This window comes from Leptinotarsa decemlineata, unplaced genomic scaffold (genome assembly GCF_025532065.1).
Source record: "Leptinotarsa decemlineata unplaced genomic scaffold, Ldec_3_MD MMD2_tig00003902_RagTag_RagTag, whole genome shotgun sequence".
NCBI classification, from domain to species: Eukaryota; Metazoa; Arthropoda; class Insecta; order Coleoptera; family Chrysomelidae; genus Leptinotarsa; species Leptinotarsa decemlineata.
The window spans coordinates 2,853,125-2,870,723 of NW_027412598.1; the positions used below are offsets into that span (position 1 = coordinate 2,853,125).

General features: G+C 31.6%; 1 long non-coding RNA gene across 1 annotated transcript; it reads left to right on the top strand.

Annotated features, from left to right (window-relative positions):
* The first annotated feature begins 266 nt into the window (after window positions 1-266).
* On the top strand, window positions 267-17,008 carry LOC141483725 (uncharacterized). The gene is made up of 2 exons (XR_012466255.1): window positions 267-490; window positions 16,361-17,008. It is a non-coding gene; the product is annotated as an uncharacterized lncRNA (long non-coding RNA).
* Window positions 17,009-17,599: the final 591 nt, after the last annotated feature.

The following is a 17,599-nucleotide window of genomic DNA, read 5'->3' on the forward strand; positions in this document are numbered from 1 at the left end:
AAAACGTGATTCAACAGGTGTAAATTCAAACGCTCCCGTGAGTGTGAACTAGCCGACACGGTTTTTCGCATGTTCTTCTGCGTCTAATCGTTTGAATTCGGTAGTTTAGTTTGGCGTATTCAATAATTTTCAAATCTATAAATTGATGAAATAAAAAATGGAAAATTGCATACGAGTTAGGTACAAGAGAATGCAATATTTGGGAATATATTTTTTTCTGAAAATGACTGGAAAGGCTCATTATAAAGATCAATATGACATCCAAATATAATCTTTCAAAATTAGCGCCCTTTCTAGCATTCTCGAATAATTCACACCTAATGGGGTCTTCAATAAGGAGAATTCGTATTTCCACTAAATCTAACCTAACGGGATCACTGTTGGTCAATTTTTTGCAGGCATAACATCGTTATTTACAAAAGGTATTATTCAATTGTGGACGAACAACAAGAGCCGATAGGCTCTTATGTTGCAGTTCTTAGTGAAAATGGTGAGTATAGTTAAATACATGGGTATATATATTTTACAGTTTTATAGCACATGTCCATGGAGCCTGTTTCCACTAAGAAAAGTTTATATACGAACAATTCCAATATTGAACAAATTATTTGAATTTTCCTTCATCGTTATATTATCTACAAAATTCATTTTACAATTGAAAAATCCTTGGTAATATTTGAAATGAACATTTCGATGAATATTGTAAATTTAATGATTTTTGCTGCCTCGAGGTGAGATATTTGGGATCAGTGAGGTTAGTAAAGTATCTCTTCATAACGTTTGATTTGGACAAATAACTAATCTGTCTGTTAGGTAAACTGTAAGGTGGAAATAATAGTAGTGCAGTATTATTAGTTTTAGGGTGCACAAGCGAGTCTAGGACAGAGAAAAGGAATTTTCAGTCGTTCTTATTGGGTTGTTCAACTAGTCACTGACTATGTTTCTGTCTTATAGCATAGGAATATTCCATAAAAAATTTTACGGAATACCATTGTCAGTTTTTGAAAAAAATTTAGAGTGAGTCAAGCTGAACGCTCAGGACTCTCGTGGCCAAATGGTAGGTAATTTTTTTCAGTAAACGGTCTGGGGCAATATATGTATATCGATCTGAACTGTATTTTGAAAATAATTATTTTTATACAAGGTATTTGAATAGAGCGTGATATATCAAAGTTATATTTTTTTAATAGCACACCGGCTATTTTCTTGAATTTTCGACTTCTTTGAGAAAAAATAAGCTGACTTTGTTAAAGTATTCCTATACCGACTTCTCTCCATTTGTGATATATTCAACTTTTTCTCAAAATGTGAAGCTGTCAGTGAAATTCAATATCACTGGAATTAGCCACGACATGTATATGGATTTTTGACCGGTCCTGTCAATCGAATTCCTTTAACCTAGCTACTGTGGCTTGAGCAGACGAGCAGTAATATACAGAGTGTTTTATATTATCAGGTGTACTCACCTCATATTTGAACTCGAATAACAAAATACAGAGTGTTCCATTTGAATAAAATATGACACGCTCTTTTCTAATACATTGTATAAAACTCTAGTAGAGTTCCCAACAAAGAAGGTCAGTAATATTGCTGGAATAAAACCGACCCCGGACACCCGGAAAACATATTCTAAACATGTGGTGTTTTTTCCCACCCGATTTTGATTGTCATATTCAAAAATATTGTTGGAGTGAAACTGGCCTTAAAAGCTCAGAAGAATTATTCTGAACATGTGACTCCTCTTCTCAAGCGATTTCGATTGTCATACCAAAATATGAAATTGGTAGAGCTCCTAATGAGGGAGTTGAGATTTATTGCTGGAGTAAAAGTGGCCCTGGACGCCCGGAGAAATGATTCTGAATATGTGGTTTGTTTTCTCAAGCTATTCTGATTGTCATACTGCTAATACTCTGGCACTCCCCAAACTGCCAAGAAGATGACAGTACGACCAGCTGTCTAAAGCACTCGAAGATAATTTGTAGAAGATATAAAGCTTCAGATCCTTTGTGAAATAAAATATTAAAATACGGAAAAAGGAGAACCAGTTGCATCATTAAAAAATATATATATATATATATATATATATATATATATATATATATATATATATATATATATATATGTATATATATATATATATATATATACATCCCGATATCAATATGGCATCCATACATTGAATGCGCTGATAGGGCGTCCATCATAATTTGAAGAATTTACCGAATATATTTCATGGTAAGTACTAGAAAACTGATTTCTGTAGGCTGGCATGACATTTTTACCACCATAAAAAAATTGAGTTCACTATTGATTCGATAGTAGAGCGTCCGTCCGTCAAACATTCATAAGAACTCCTCAGTATACACCATCATCAGACATCTGATTGATAATAGGGAGTCCAATAAGTATATTTTCATACATGAAATAGATTATTGGGAATCCTTACAACGTTGCCAATATTTACCGCATTAAATGTAGGCAGCAAGTGGGTTTTAATTTCTTCACATCTGTTTTTCAACAAGCGTTGTGCCAACGACAAATTGCGTATGGATTTCAGGTAGCCGGTATGTATTTCATTTTTACATAGGTACCAAGTGATATTGACTGATCATGAAAAGTTTATTCCATAACGAAATTTTCAATATCATTCGATAATTTTTGTCTTGGTTGGCATATTTCCATTTTAACACTGTATGATATTTAAGCGAGCCGAATATAATGATAGGAGAAGTGAAACCGACACATGCATGGTGTGATTATTGAAAGTTCAACTTTAATTACAAAAAGTTCATTGTATATTTCCATTAGAAAACAGCAAGAATTCAAAGTATTCAAACTAGTTGAAGACGCCAAAATGACAGACGATAGGATAAATAATATGAATTACCAAAGAATGTAAATATTCACGGCCGTAGATGACAGTGTAAAATCTGTTTTCAGCGTTTGCGTGGTTTGCAGGTTTTTATGCCTGACGTTTCGTCTACTACTGCGGTATACATTATCAGAGGCGATGTGGTAACGGTTGCAAAGCCCGAGTTCGTGGTCGAGTTGTTGTTCCCGTTAACTGAGTTATTGAGCATTGAAAAATTTGGTTGTTGAAAATTGGACGTGCCTGAGTGTTTTGTTGAGCACAGTCATATTTACTCAGTGTCATATTTATTCCATTTGGCTGATACACACTACACAGGATAGCCATCTAGAAGGCATCAAGACCTGTCAAGATTCATTTCCGTGTATGGTATACGATTTTTCGAGTCATGCATTTTTCAATATTTCTTTAAGGACTGACCTAAATATTTTTTAATTTTTTCTAGAGTTTTTCGTTTTTAATACGCTTTTATTAGGTCGACCTGTATGTATGTATGTAACTATGTAGTCAAATCTAAGAAAACTAATTTAACCATCTTTTAAAGATCGTAGCGTTATGAAAATTGGCAGTTTTATGTGATTTTGATGACAATATGGTAGGTACTCTGGAGCTGATCTGATGATGGAGCCGGAAGATAGGCACTAGGATTCCATGATGAAATATCGTATCATAGTCGTGTTTGGTCTTGTAATGAACGTGAATCTCTTTTTATCAATGTGCTCCACAAGATCACATTATAAAAGTTCAAAAACATTATATTTTGTTCATTATGATTTTTTTTAGTAACATAACATATTGTTTTAATTTTTCTATATATTTATCATTATATCCTGTTTCTGTATCAAATAAAGACATTCGGTAAGTTGAACAAACTGTTTTAGCGCAATTTGTTTATAAATTGTGTATGACCGTATGGGAATTCAAAAAATTTTTATCTTCATAATATGATATTCAGAAAAAAATACGATTTTTAATTGTTTATGAACGTTTTTTTATATATCTCGAATGTTCAAATGATTATTCGGAGAATGTTTTCTATTTTGAAAATCATAATTGACATTTCTCTACAAATTGACAGAAACATTTTTCATAATTAATTTTATCATTTATTACCAAAACAATTTATTATTAACGCATTCTTAACCGTCAGAGTTAGTATCTGAGTTTGATACGTAGAATGCCTGAATCAGTTTTCGATATACTGGATGGTTAGTATTTTGTTGATCAACAATCATGCCGTACTCGAAGTTGAAATTGTCATCATCCCAACAACATCGGATGCACTCATCACTGTTTTTCTACTGCTTTAAGTTTTACTGCAGTTAGATACCTACTATGCAACTACAATGAACTAGTTTCAGTAATTCTAAACCTGCCAATGATTCTGGTGTTTTCATGGACAAAAAGAGAGTCTCAATTTTTTCTCATCCCCAATCTGTAGCTGTTGTAAGATTGTTCAGCTATGTTCGAACTTGATAGTCTGATCAAGAAGTGCTTTTTTCTTCTTCAGCAGTCTCCGAAAATTATGGTTGAGGTGTCATTCGATTCGGAATAGCGTCTAGAAAGTTTTTGGGAACGGACAACTTTCGGAAATGAAAATAGCAAAAGTTATAAACAATTTAGTGAAAAATAAAAAACGGGTTTAGTTATTTCAAAACTAATTGAGATTTTCAAATTCGAAAATAGGAAGAAATTTTCTATGATAAAGTCTTAACTCCCGGAACTGTATGACCAATATTTATAATTTTCCCGAAGCCCTGAAAATGAGATCGTAATCGGATGTTTGGCCGCCGTGAACCGTGCCTGTTTGGGCCGTTTTTACAAAAAAAAAATTTGGCATATAAAATTTATAAATCAAGGAATGAAAGAATTCAGGCAGATACTCAAATGCTAAATTAACAATAATCTGTCGGTGAAAATGTTTATTGCAATTATTCGATTTATTACGCTATTGTTAATATTTTTATTTTCACCACTAGTTGACAATTTTTTTTTAAATGTTTTTAAATGTTATCAATTATTTGGAACAAAAAAAAATTAAAATTTTTAAAATTTTTCATTGTTTTATAAATAAACAATTTGTAATAAACAAATGAATTTTTTCATTTCATTTTTGTTCTTGTTGCAATTAATGAATGAAAAACAACCCTGTATTTTTTTTTAATTTTTTAAATTTTTTATCGAATTTTATAAATTTTGGCGCTCTATAATCAATCTATTTTTTCATCATTTAAATTATTATATTCATTAAACTAATGGAGATACAATGAAAAATCGCTAGACTCATTTTTTCTCCATTAATAAAAGAATATATTCAGCTGAAGTTTGATTTTTTTTATAAAATTATTCATTCGAATTATTCTAATTTTTTACAAATTTTTTTTTTGAAATATTGACAATTAGTGGTAAAAAAATTGTAAATTAACAAATGCGGTTTTTTGCATTGCACACAATTTTTCAAGAAACGCTATTTTTTTTTAATCATAATTTTTATTAAAGATTAGGATCCAAAATAAATTCAAATATGTTATAAACGCATTTGTTTATAACAAATTTTTAAACAATAGGTGATGAAAAAAATATTTTTATGTAGCTTCTGATTTGAAAAAAAAATATACTAATAATAATAATCAAAAAAAAATTGTTCTTCGATTATTTAATAAACTTTTTAATTCAAAAATGCAGTAAATGGTTAATAAATAACTGAAAAATAATAATTTTTCAATATTTTGGAAGTAAATCAATTCCTAACCGTTATAATCATAACTCTATGGAAGGAAAAAAATTCCACACTTTTAGTTTGAAAAATATCACACTTGCAATAATGATAATCGAGTGATAAAAAATTGTTAATTAACAATAGCATAATAAATCTAATAATTGCATTAAAAATTTTTTACCGACAGATTACTGTTAATTTATCTTTTGAGTATATGACTGAATTTTTTCATTCCTCAATTTATATATTTTATATGCTATAAATTTTTTTTTGTAAAATTAACCTAAACACGCACGGCCTACACGCGGCTAAACACCCGATTTAGAGCTCTATTTCAGAGCTCCGGGAAAATTATAAATATTGGTCCTACAGTTCCGGTAGTCAGGACTTTTCGATAGGAAATTTCTTCCTCTTTTCGAATTTTTTTTTTTTCGATTTTGAAAATTCCAATTAGTTTTTGAGATATTTCCAAAAAACTGGACCCATTTTTTATTTTTCACTAAATTGTTTATAACTTTCGCAATTTTCATTTCCGAAAGTCATTCCGAAACATTGGCAAATGTTTCTCTGAAAATAGCTCAGCATTCTTGGATTATTCTTTCCTTCAGTGGCTTTATTGAATCAGATTGCGTCGTCTTTAAAACAACCTATTTTAAGTAAGTGGCCCAGAGGAAAAAATCTAGAGGAGATAGGTCCAGGGATGTGAGAGGCCATTCAGTAGAATCTCTTCTTCCAATACATTGATCAGCATAATTATTATCTAACCATTGAATAACTGGAACTACAAAATAATAAGGTTCCCCATTCTGTTGAAAATGTAATACATTTTCTTTCAAAGATAAATTGCCGTGTATGTCTCTGTGATTCTCTAATTCATGAACTATCCGAGGTTCGATAGATCTTTCTAGCATGTGATCATACATTTCGCCATTTACATTTTCTTCTATATACAGTGTGTAACAACGAAAACCTAACAGAGCCGTTTTTGAATATAAAAAGTAAGATTTTCAAAAAAGCTCGGACACGTCGATTTCTAATTGAAGGGGGACACCTTTCAGACTAATCAGATTTTTTGTAGTACGCACCCCCTCAGAGAGGTGCGTCCGACGACCTTTATTTAGATGGGGAAAGTAGGTCGAGTGGCACCTTGTTTTAAAGGTCTTTCGAATACCTTCACAACTCTGTTAAAAGAAAATTTTTGTAACGATTAGTTTTCGAGATAATTTGAAGTTAAAATTGCCATGTTGATAATACATTAGACAGACCACTCGGTAACTTGTATGCCTAAATAAAAAAAAATTTAAGCAGTTCTTCTTATCAATTTTTTGTTAAATAACAACGTTCGATTGTTTTGTTGAAACGGGTCGTGTATTGTTATTTGTTTAAACATTTCTTTCACTACTGCCGAAAGGGTTTCAGTTATTGCTTCATTTTTTGGCAACGACCAAAATGCTAATAAAACATCAATTTTATTTAACGAGCAAAAACCTGGTAAACACCTAAGCAGAAATCACGTTCTGGATTTGGTCACAAAATTCAGGGAGACAGGTTCGGTTTTAAATGAAAAAAGTGATGTTCAGAGAAGGGTAGTGAATGACGATAATGCGATTGTAGTGTTTGGTCAAGTCATCGCCAATCCCAGGTTAAGTACCAGATGTTTATCCGCAATGGCAGGAATAAGCCATATGATCGCATGGAGAATCCTTAAAAACCACAAATACCATCCTTACAAAATTAAACTTGTTCGTGAACTCAATGAGGATGATTTTGACCGAAGACAGGAGTTTTGTGAGGGCATGAGTGAAATATTAATGCAAAATCCCGAACTGCTTTATAACATCTGTTATTCGGACGAAAGCTCATTTTATTCAAATGGTTGCGTGAACCGTTACAATTGCCGTTATTGGTCGGATGAAAACCCAAGACAATACGCAGAAATACATACCCAACATCCCCAAAAGTTGAATATCTGGGCCGGAATATTAGGCAATCATATTATAGGTTCATTTTTCATTGATGGAAATTCAACCGGTGATTCTTATTAACAACTTCTTGAAGAGGCAATTCAACCTTCATAAGTAGGTGCCACTCAATTTACCTAAAATGTAATGGTGGTAACCAACCCCATCCCCCGGAGAAATCTCCTCGTAATAAACAAATAATTCGACATCAAATGGACACGTATTAGCAGGTTGTCATAAAAAGCAAAAATTTATTTTTTTTATGAGAGTTCTGAACGTAACTTGCACCTTAAAAACAATTTGATTTATTTTAAAAAGAGTTGAACTCAATGCAAATACCTTTAAAACTTCAAATTATCTCGAAAACTAATCGTCACAAAAATTTTCTGTTGACAGAGTAGTAAAGGTATTCGAAAGACCTCTAAAACAAGGTGCCACTCTCCTTCCCTATCTATCCCTATCTATTATCGAGACGAATAAAAAAAAATAGAAGAGGCGTAAAATATTCAAGTCTTAATATTAATGCTACGATGGTAAAAATCATGTTTTTGAAAATTTACTAAATTAATAATAGAAAATAAAATTTATTCTGAATGAATTCTTTTATTTGATGAACCAAAACTTACTGCATCGAATGTAGCTTTGAAGAGTACCATTGAAGAGCATATCTTAAGAGCTTTCAGATAATGTATCACAAGTAGGTGGTTGCCTTTCAAAAATATGAAGTTGTGGTGGCTGGGGGCAAGGGTGTGAGAGAAAAAACAAGTTAGTCATCACATCATTTGTTTCTCCCTTTGTATTATGAAAGTTGTTTTCAGCGATTTCTTATATTTTATTTGGTTGCTCAGAGATAGACCTTGTAAGTTTTCAAATTGTCACCCTGTGTATGAAACCGGCGCCGACCTACAAACATACCAAATCAACGATATTTCTAACAAATCATTGAGACTTCCCTCTCGCAAAAACTATTGCATTGTTGTCAGTTATATGGACGCCTCATAATCGCTCACATGTATGAAAAATATACGGCACAAGTATACGCGTACCTCCCGAGCGCCACCAAAATAAAAAAGACTCAACTAGAATATACGTCTTTTTTTGAGTCTTTTTTATTTTGGTGGCGCTCGGGAGGTACGCGTATACTTGTGCCGTATATTTTTCATACATGTGAGCGATTATGAGGCGTCCATATAACTGACAACAATGCAATAGTTTTTGCGAGAGGGAAGTCTCAATGATTTGTTAGAAATATCGTTGATTTGGTATGTTTGTAGGTCGGCGCCGGTTTCATACACAGGGTGACAATTTGAAAACTTACAAGGTCTATCTCTGAGCAACCAAATAAAATATAAGAAATCGCTGAAAACAACTTTCATAATACAAAGGGAGAAACAAATGATGTGATGACTAACTTGTTTTTTCTCTCACACCCTTGCCCCCAGCCACCACAACTTCATATTTTTGAAAGGCAACCACCTACTTGTGATACATTATCTGAAAGCTCTTAAGATATGCTCTTCAATGGTACTCTTCAAAGCTACATTCGATGCAGTAAGTTTTGGTTCATCAAATAAAAGAATTCATTCAGAATAAATTTTATTTTCTATTATTAATTTAGTAAATTTTCAAAAACATGATTTTTACCATCGTAGCATTAATATTAAGACTTGAATATTTTACGCCTCTTCTATTTTTTTTTATTCGTCTCGATAATAGATAGGGATAGATAGGGAAGGAGAGTGGCACCTTGTTTTAGAGGTCTTTCGAATACCCTTACTACTCTGTCAACAGAAAATTTTTGTGACGATTAGTTTTCGAGATAATTTGAAGTTTTAAAGGTATTTGCATTGAGTTCAACTCTTTTTAAAATAAATCAAATTGTTTTTAAGGTGCAAGTTACGTTCAGAACTCTCATAAAAAAAATAAATTTTTGCTTTTTATGACAACCTGCTAATACGTGTCCATTTGATGTCGAATTATTTGTTTATTACGAGGAGATTTCTCCGGGGGATGGGGTTGGTTACCACCATTACATTTTAGGTAAATTGAGTGGCACCTACTTATGAAGGTTGAATTGCCTCTTCAAGAAGTTGTTAATAAGAATCACCGGTTGAATTTCCATCAATGAAAAATGAACCTATAATATGATTGCCTAATATTCCGGCCCAGATATTCAACTTTTGGGGATGTTGGGTATGTATTTCTGCGTATTGTCTTGGGTTTTCATCCGACCAATAACGGCAATTGTAACGGTTCACGCAACCATTTGAATAAAATGAGCTTTCGTCCGAATAACAGATGTTATAAAGCAGTTCGGGATTTTGCATTAATATTTCACTCATGCCCTCACAAAACTCCTGTCTTCGGTCAAAATCATCCTCATTGAGTTCACGAACAAGTTTAATTTTGTAAGGATGGTATTTGTGGTTTTTAAGGATTCTCCATGCGATCATATGGCTTATTCCTGCCATTGCGGATAAACCTCTGGTACTTAACCTGGGATTGGCGATGACTTGACCAAACACTACAATCGCATTATCGTCATTCACTACCCTTCTCTGAACATCACTTTTTTCATTTAAAACCGAACCTGTCTCCCTGAATTTTGTGACCAAATCCAGAACGTGATTTCTGCTTAGGTGTTTACCAGGTTTTTGCTCGTTAAATAAAATTGATGTTTTATTAGCATTTTGGTCGTTGCCAAAAAATGAAGCAATAACTGAAACCCTTTCGGCAGTAGTGAAAGAAATGTTTAAACAAATAACAATACACGACCCGTTTCAACAAAACAATCGAACGTTGTTATTTAACAAAAAATTGATAAGAAGAACTGCTTAAATTTTTTTTTATTTAGGCATACAAGTTACCGAGTGGTCTGTCTAATGTATTATCAACATGGCAATTTTAACTTCAAATTATCTCGAAAACTAATCGTTACAAAAATTTTCTTTTAACAGAGTTGTGAAGGTATTCGAAAGACCTTTAAAACAAGGTGCCACTCGACCTACTTTCCCCATCTAAATAAAGGTCGTCGGACGCACCTCTCTGAGGGGGTGCGTACTACAAAAAATCTGATTAGTCTGAAAGGTGTCCCCCTTCAATTAGAAATCGACGTGTCCGAGCTTTTTTGAAAATCTTACTTTTTATATTCAAAAACGGCTCTGTTAGGTTTTCGTTGTTACACACTGTATATAGAAGAAAATGTAAATGGCGAAATGTATGATCACATGCTAGAAAGATCTATCGAACCTCGGATAGTTCATGAATTAGAGAATCACAGAGACATACACGGCAATTTATCTTTGAAAGAAAATGTATTACATTTTCAACAGAATGGGGAACCTTATTATTTTGTAGTTCCAGTTATTCAATGGTTAGATAATAATTATGCTGATCAATGTATTGGAAGAAGAGATTCTACTGAATGGCCTCTCACATCCCTGGACCTATCTCCTCTAGATTTTTTCCTCTGGGCCACTTACTTAAAATAGGTTGTTTTAAAGACGACGCAATCTGATTCAATAAAGCCACTGAAGGAAAGAATAATCCAAGAATGCTGAGCTATTTTCAGAGAAACATTTGCCAATGTTTCGGAATGACTTTCGGAAATGAAAATTGCGAAAGTTATAAACAATTTAGTGAAAAATAAAAAATGGGTCCAGTTTTTTGGAAATATCTCAAAAACTAATTGGAATTTTCAAAATCGAAAAAAAAAAATTCGAAAAGAGGAAGAAATTTCCTATCGAAAAGTCCTGACTACCGGAACTGTAGGACCAATATTTATAATTTTCCCGGAGCTCTGAAATAGAGCTCTAAATCGGGTGTTTAGCCGCGTGTAGGCCGTGCGTGTTTAGGTTAATTTTACAAAAAAAAATTTATAGCATATAAAATATATAAATTGAGGAATGAAAAAATTCAGTCATATACTCAAAAGATAAATTAACAGTAATCTGTCGGTAAAAAATTTTTAATGCAATTATTAGATTTATTATGCTATTGTTAATTAACAATTTTTTATCACTCGATTATCATTATTGCAAGTGTGATATTTTTCAAACTAAAAGTGTGGAATTTTTTTCCTTCCATAGAGTTATGATTATAACGGTTAGGAATTGATTTACTTCCAAAATATTGAAAAATTATTATTTTTCAGTTATTTATTAACCATTTACTGCATTTTTGAATTAAAAAGTTTATTAAATAATCGAAGAACAATTTTTTTTTGATTATTATTATTAGTATTTTTTTTTTCAAATCAGAAGCTACATAAAAATATTTTTTTTATTTCATCACTTATTGTTTAAAACTTTGTTATAAATTCGATAAAAAATGGAGTGAATAAAAAAATGCATGGTTTTTTTCATTCATCAATTGCAACTGGAACAAAAATGAAATGAAAACATTCATTTGTTTATAACAAATTGTTTATTCAATACACAATGGAGAATTTTAAAAATTAAATTGTTTTTGTTCCGAATTAAAAACAAGATGAATAATTATTTTAAAAAATTGGTTTCTTAATATTATTAATTGGTGGTAAAAAAATTGTTACTCAACAAATGCGTTTTTTTGCATTGTAAAAATTTCTTCAAGAGACAATTGAAAAAAATCATGATTTTTATCAAAAATTAAGATCCAAAAAAAATTCAATCATGTTATAAACAATGCATTTGTTTATAATAAATTTTTAAACAATGAGTGATAAAAATTTTAAAGAAATATGTTCATCTAACTTCTGATTTGTTGATGATCGAGCGATAGAAAATTGTTAATTAACAATAGCGTAATAAATCGAATAACTGCAATAAACATTTTTTACCGACAGATTATTGTTCATTTATCATTTGAGTATATGCCTGAATTCTTTCATTCCTTAATTTATATATTTTAAATGCTGAAATTTTTTTTAGTAAAAATGGCCCAAACAGGCACGGCTCACGCGCGGCCAGACAGCCGATTTCGAGCTCATTTTCAGGGCTTCGGGAAAATTATATATATTGGTCCTACAGTTCCGGGAGTTGAAACTTTTTTATAGGAAATTTCTTCCTATTTTCGAATTTTCGATTTTGAAAATCTCAATTAGTTTTAGAAATATTTTCAAAAAATTAAATCCATTCTTTATTATTCTCTAAATTGTTTATAACTTTTGCTATTTTCATTTTCGGAAGTCGTCCGTTTTCAAAAACTTTCTAGACGCTATTCCGAATCGAATGACACCTCAACCATAATTTTCGGAGACTGCTGAAGAAAGTTCGGAAAAAAGCACTTCTTGATCAGATTAGTCAAGTTCAAACATAGCTTAACAATCTTTCAACAGCTACAGATTGGGGATGAGAAAAAACAGAGACTCTGTTTTTGCCCATGAAAACACCATAATCATTGGCAGGTTTAGAATTACTGAAACTAGTTCATTGTAGTTGCATAGTAGGTATCTAACTGCAGTAAAACTTAAAGCAGTAGAAAAACAGTGATGAGTGCATCCGATGTTGTTGGGATGATGACAATTTCAACTTCGAGTACGGCATGATTGTTGATCAACAAAATACTAACCATCCAGTATATCGAAAACTGATTCAGGCATTCTACGTATCAAACTCAGATACTAACTCTGACGGTTAAGAATGCGTTAATAATAAATTGTTTTGGTAATAAATGATAAAATTAATTATGAAAAATGTTTCTGTCAATTTGTAGAGAAATGTCAATTATGATTTTCAAAATAGAAAACATTCTCCGAATAATCATTTGAACATTCGAGATATATAAAAAAACGTTCATAAACAATTAAAAATCGTATTTTTTTCTGAATATCATATTATGAAGATAAAAATTTTTTGAATTCCCATACGGTCATACACAATTTATAAACAAATTGCGCTAAAACAGTTTGTTCAACTTACCGAATGTCTTTATTTGATACAGAAACAGGATATAATGATAAATATATAGAAAAATTAAAACAATATGTTATGTTACTAAAAAAAATCATAATGAACAAAATATAATGTTTTTGAACTTTTATAATGTGATCTTGTGGAGCACATTGATAAAAAGAGATTCACGTTCATTACAAGACCAAACACGACTATGATACGATATTTCATCATGGAATCCTAGTGCCTATCTTCCGGCTCCATCATCAGATCAGCTCCAGAGTACCTACCATATTGTCATCAAAATCACATAAAACTGCCAATTTTCATAACGCTACGATCTTTAAAAGATGGTTAAATTAGTTTTCTTAGATTTGACTACATAGTTACATACATACATACAGGTCGACCTAATAAAAGCGTATTAAAAACGAAAAACTCTAGAAAAAATTAAAAAATATTTAGGTCAGTCCTTAAAGAAATATTGAAAAATGCATGACTCGAAAAATCGTATACCATACACGGAAATGAATCTTGACAGGTCTTGATGCCTTCTAGATGGCTATCCTGTGTAGTGTGTATCAGCCAAATGGAATAAATATGACACTGAGTAAATATGACTGTGCTCAACAAAACACTCAAGCACGTCCAATTTTCAACAACCAAATTTTTCAATGCTCAATAACTCAGTTAACGGGAACAACAACTCGACCACGAACTCGGGCTTTGCAACCGTTACCACATCGCCTCTGATAATGTATACCGCAGTAGTAGACGAAACGTCAGGCATAAAAACCTGCAAACCACGCAAACGCTGAAAACAGATTTTACACTGTCATCTACGGCCGTGAATATTTACATTCTTTGGTAATTCATATTATTTATCCTATCGTCTGTCATTTTGGCGTCTTCAACTAGTTTGAATACTTTGAATTCTTGCTGTTTTCTAATGGAAATATACAATGAACTTTTTGTAATTAAAGTTGAACTTTCAATAATCACACCATGCATGTGTCGGTTTCACTTCTCCTATCATTATATTCGGCTCGCTTAAATATCATACAGTGTTAAAATGGAAATATGCCAACCAAGACAAAAATTATCGAATGATATTGAAAATTTCGTTATGGAATAAACTTTTCATGATCAGTCAATATCACTTGGTACCTATGTAAAAATGAAATACATACCGGCTACCTGAAATCCATACGCAATTTGTCGTTGGCACAACGCTTGTTGAAAAACAGATGTGAAGAAATTAAAACCCACTTGCTGCCTACATTTAATGCGGTAAATATTGGCAACATTGTAAGGATTCCCAATAATCTATTTCATGTATGAAAATATACTTATTGGACTCCCTATTATCAATCAGATGTCTGATGATGGTGTATACTGAGGAGTTCTTATGAATGTTTGACGGACGGACGCTCTACTATCGAATCAATAGTGAACTCAATTTTTTATGGTGGTAAAAAATGTCATGCCAGCCTACAGAAATCAGTTTTCTAGTACTTACCATGAAATATATTCGGTAAATTCTTCAAATTATGATGGACGCCCTATCAGCGCATTCAATGTATGGATGCCATATTGATATCGGGATGTATATATATATATATATATATATGTATATATATATATATATATATATATATATATATATATATATGTATATATATATATATATATATATATATATATATATATATATATATATATATATATATATATACATATATGGAAAGAAAGTTTATAATAAAGGAGTATTGGAGTTTGTGCATGTCCGATAATCGAATTTGACACATGTCACGTGATCGATGGTATGGCGGCAAATACTTGATGAAAATCCTTATTTAAAAACTAATCAATACAATTTATTGTATGATTTTCAATATTGTCATGGAAAACTGGGGTAAGCTGGCAACATATCGAAAAACAATATTTAAAAAATTTGCTTGGAATTAAATTTTATACATAAAACAGAGTTTGAAGAAATAATGCCAAAAATTGAAGATAGCAATTTTTTAAATATTTTTTTATCCTTATAAAAAATGACAATGTTTTTTCTCATGAGTACCTTGTCTACACCGAAAGATTTGTAGTTGAATGATAATAATAACAAAACGTTCTCATCTTTTCCATGCTGTACAACATAAAAAAATTAATTAAAAATAATGCGTCAAATTAAAGAGGCTCAGTTTTCAAGACTGTTTGCGAAATGAAATGCTCTTGCATGATTACTATCGAAAATTGATTATAATCGAAAAAACACGATAATCTTGAATTGCTTCATCGTCGCAGTAATAGTGGAATTCTGATATGACTGTAACCACGAACCAATGTAATAGGGTTCTGATAAAATCCAATTTTTTAAATTGAGTGGTCTCTGATGTCGGGAAAATGAGAAAGTTCAGCCATTATCATTTGAATACAAATGTTTCAGCACGGCTATTCATGAGAAAAAATTATAGATATATTTTTATGGATATAGGAAAAAAATAGCTATTTTCAATTTTTTCACATTATCTCTTCAAACTTTGTTTATGTGTATAAAAGTGAACATCAAGCGACTTTTTCAAATAACTTTTTTCGATATCTCATCATCTTATCCCACTTTTTGCCTTTTCAAAGCCATTTTTCAATTTTCCGCCATAGCAGCGAACACGTGACACGTGTCAAAATCGATTATTCGATTATCGGACACGCATGAACTTTTTTTGAGAATGTTTTCCAATACTCGCATTATAATAACGTTGTTTCCAAAATATGGTACATACTTTTTGGTCACTGTATATCCATATATTTATTAAATTTATTGATTTTGCGATAATTATTACATTTGTAAATTTTTCTTAGAACGCTCTTCTCCTTCCCGTTTCATACTTATTTATGCAATGCCACTACGAACTATTGTAATATTTTCTAAATTTTATAGGTTTAGACATTTTCGACGAAGAATATCATAATCTAGGACGTGAAACGTCGCCAAATTCTCAAAAAGGAGTGAAAAAAAAGAAAGGTAGTAGTATTGAAAGTGTCTGATAAGTGTATCTAAAGACTACAAGTTTTCTTTATTTTTATTTCTTTACATAAATTTTACTTTTTCAGTCCCCACGAATACTTCAATGAAGAAACCATAAACCTCCTCTGAAAAAAATGCTGTACTGACATTTTCTAGTAGAGATATCAAAAAAATGTATAGTGCCTACGAAAGTCACGGCAGAAGACTGCAAGAAACAATCACAGGGAATCTTGGACTCCCGAACGTGGAGGGATATCAAGTATTGTGTACATAATCATATTGTCAAAACGAAAAAAAAAAAACGTAATTCATAACAGAATCATGCTTTTCCCCAATTGACTTTCTTGTGGTTCAATCTCTTTTATATTTACCCTTCAGTTTCTGTTCTTTTACCCAACCGGAGGTGAAAACCACAAACTATGATTAATTTGTTTTTTTATTCAAAACAGACAAAATAAAAGTATTATTGTTAGAAAATAAATTGAGTTCTGCTGAAATTGTGTTGTTTTCTTCGTCTAAACCGTTTTATTTTCGGGAAATAAAAAATAAAATTTTTGTCAAGAGTAAACTACCCTGGCTGGCTGTGATACCAAATTCGAATATTGATATCATTTCTAAAAAACTTCTTTAAATAAATTTTTTGATAATATCAAAACTAAGAGGTGGTTTACACCTGATCAATATTCTTATTTTTCGTTCTCCCCTGTACACTGTTCGGAAATTTGAGATTTTGACAACTCATATGCAAGCATTCTACAATACATCAATTTTTATGAAGGGTACAATTTTCTGACAAATCGATAATAATAAAGTTTTCCATATGGTGCAAATTTTTAATTCTCACCATGTATAGTCTGGTCCACATTTTGATAGGCAAGCCGTTATAGGCGTATTCGCCTATTTATGAAACCCTATAAAAAGCATTTCATCCGGTAAACAGATGGGTGAAGGTCGACCTCTATTTCGTCTCTTGGACCACAATATTATGTGATCTTCAAGTGGAGTTCCTCATCACAAGTTTAATGATTTTCATTCGATTCTTATACCAAAGTAAGGTTGTCTTAGATATATTAGGATAATATCTTCAGTAGATATCGAACATTATTCCCCATGAATTTGAATCGAAAATGGGAAAAATATATCTACACAAAA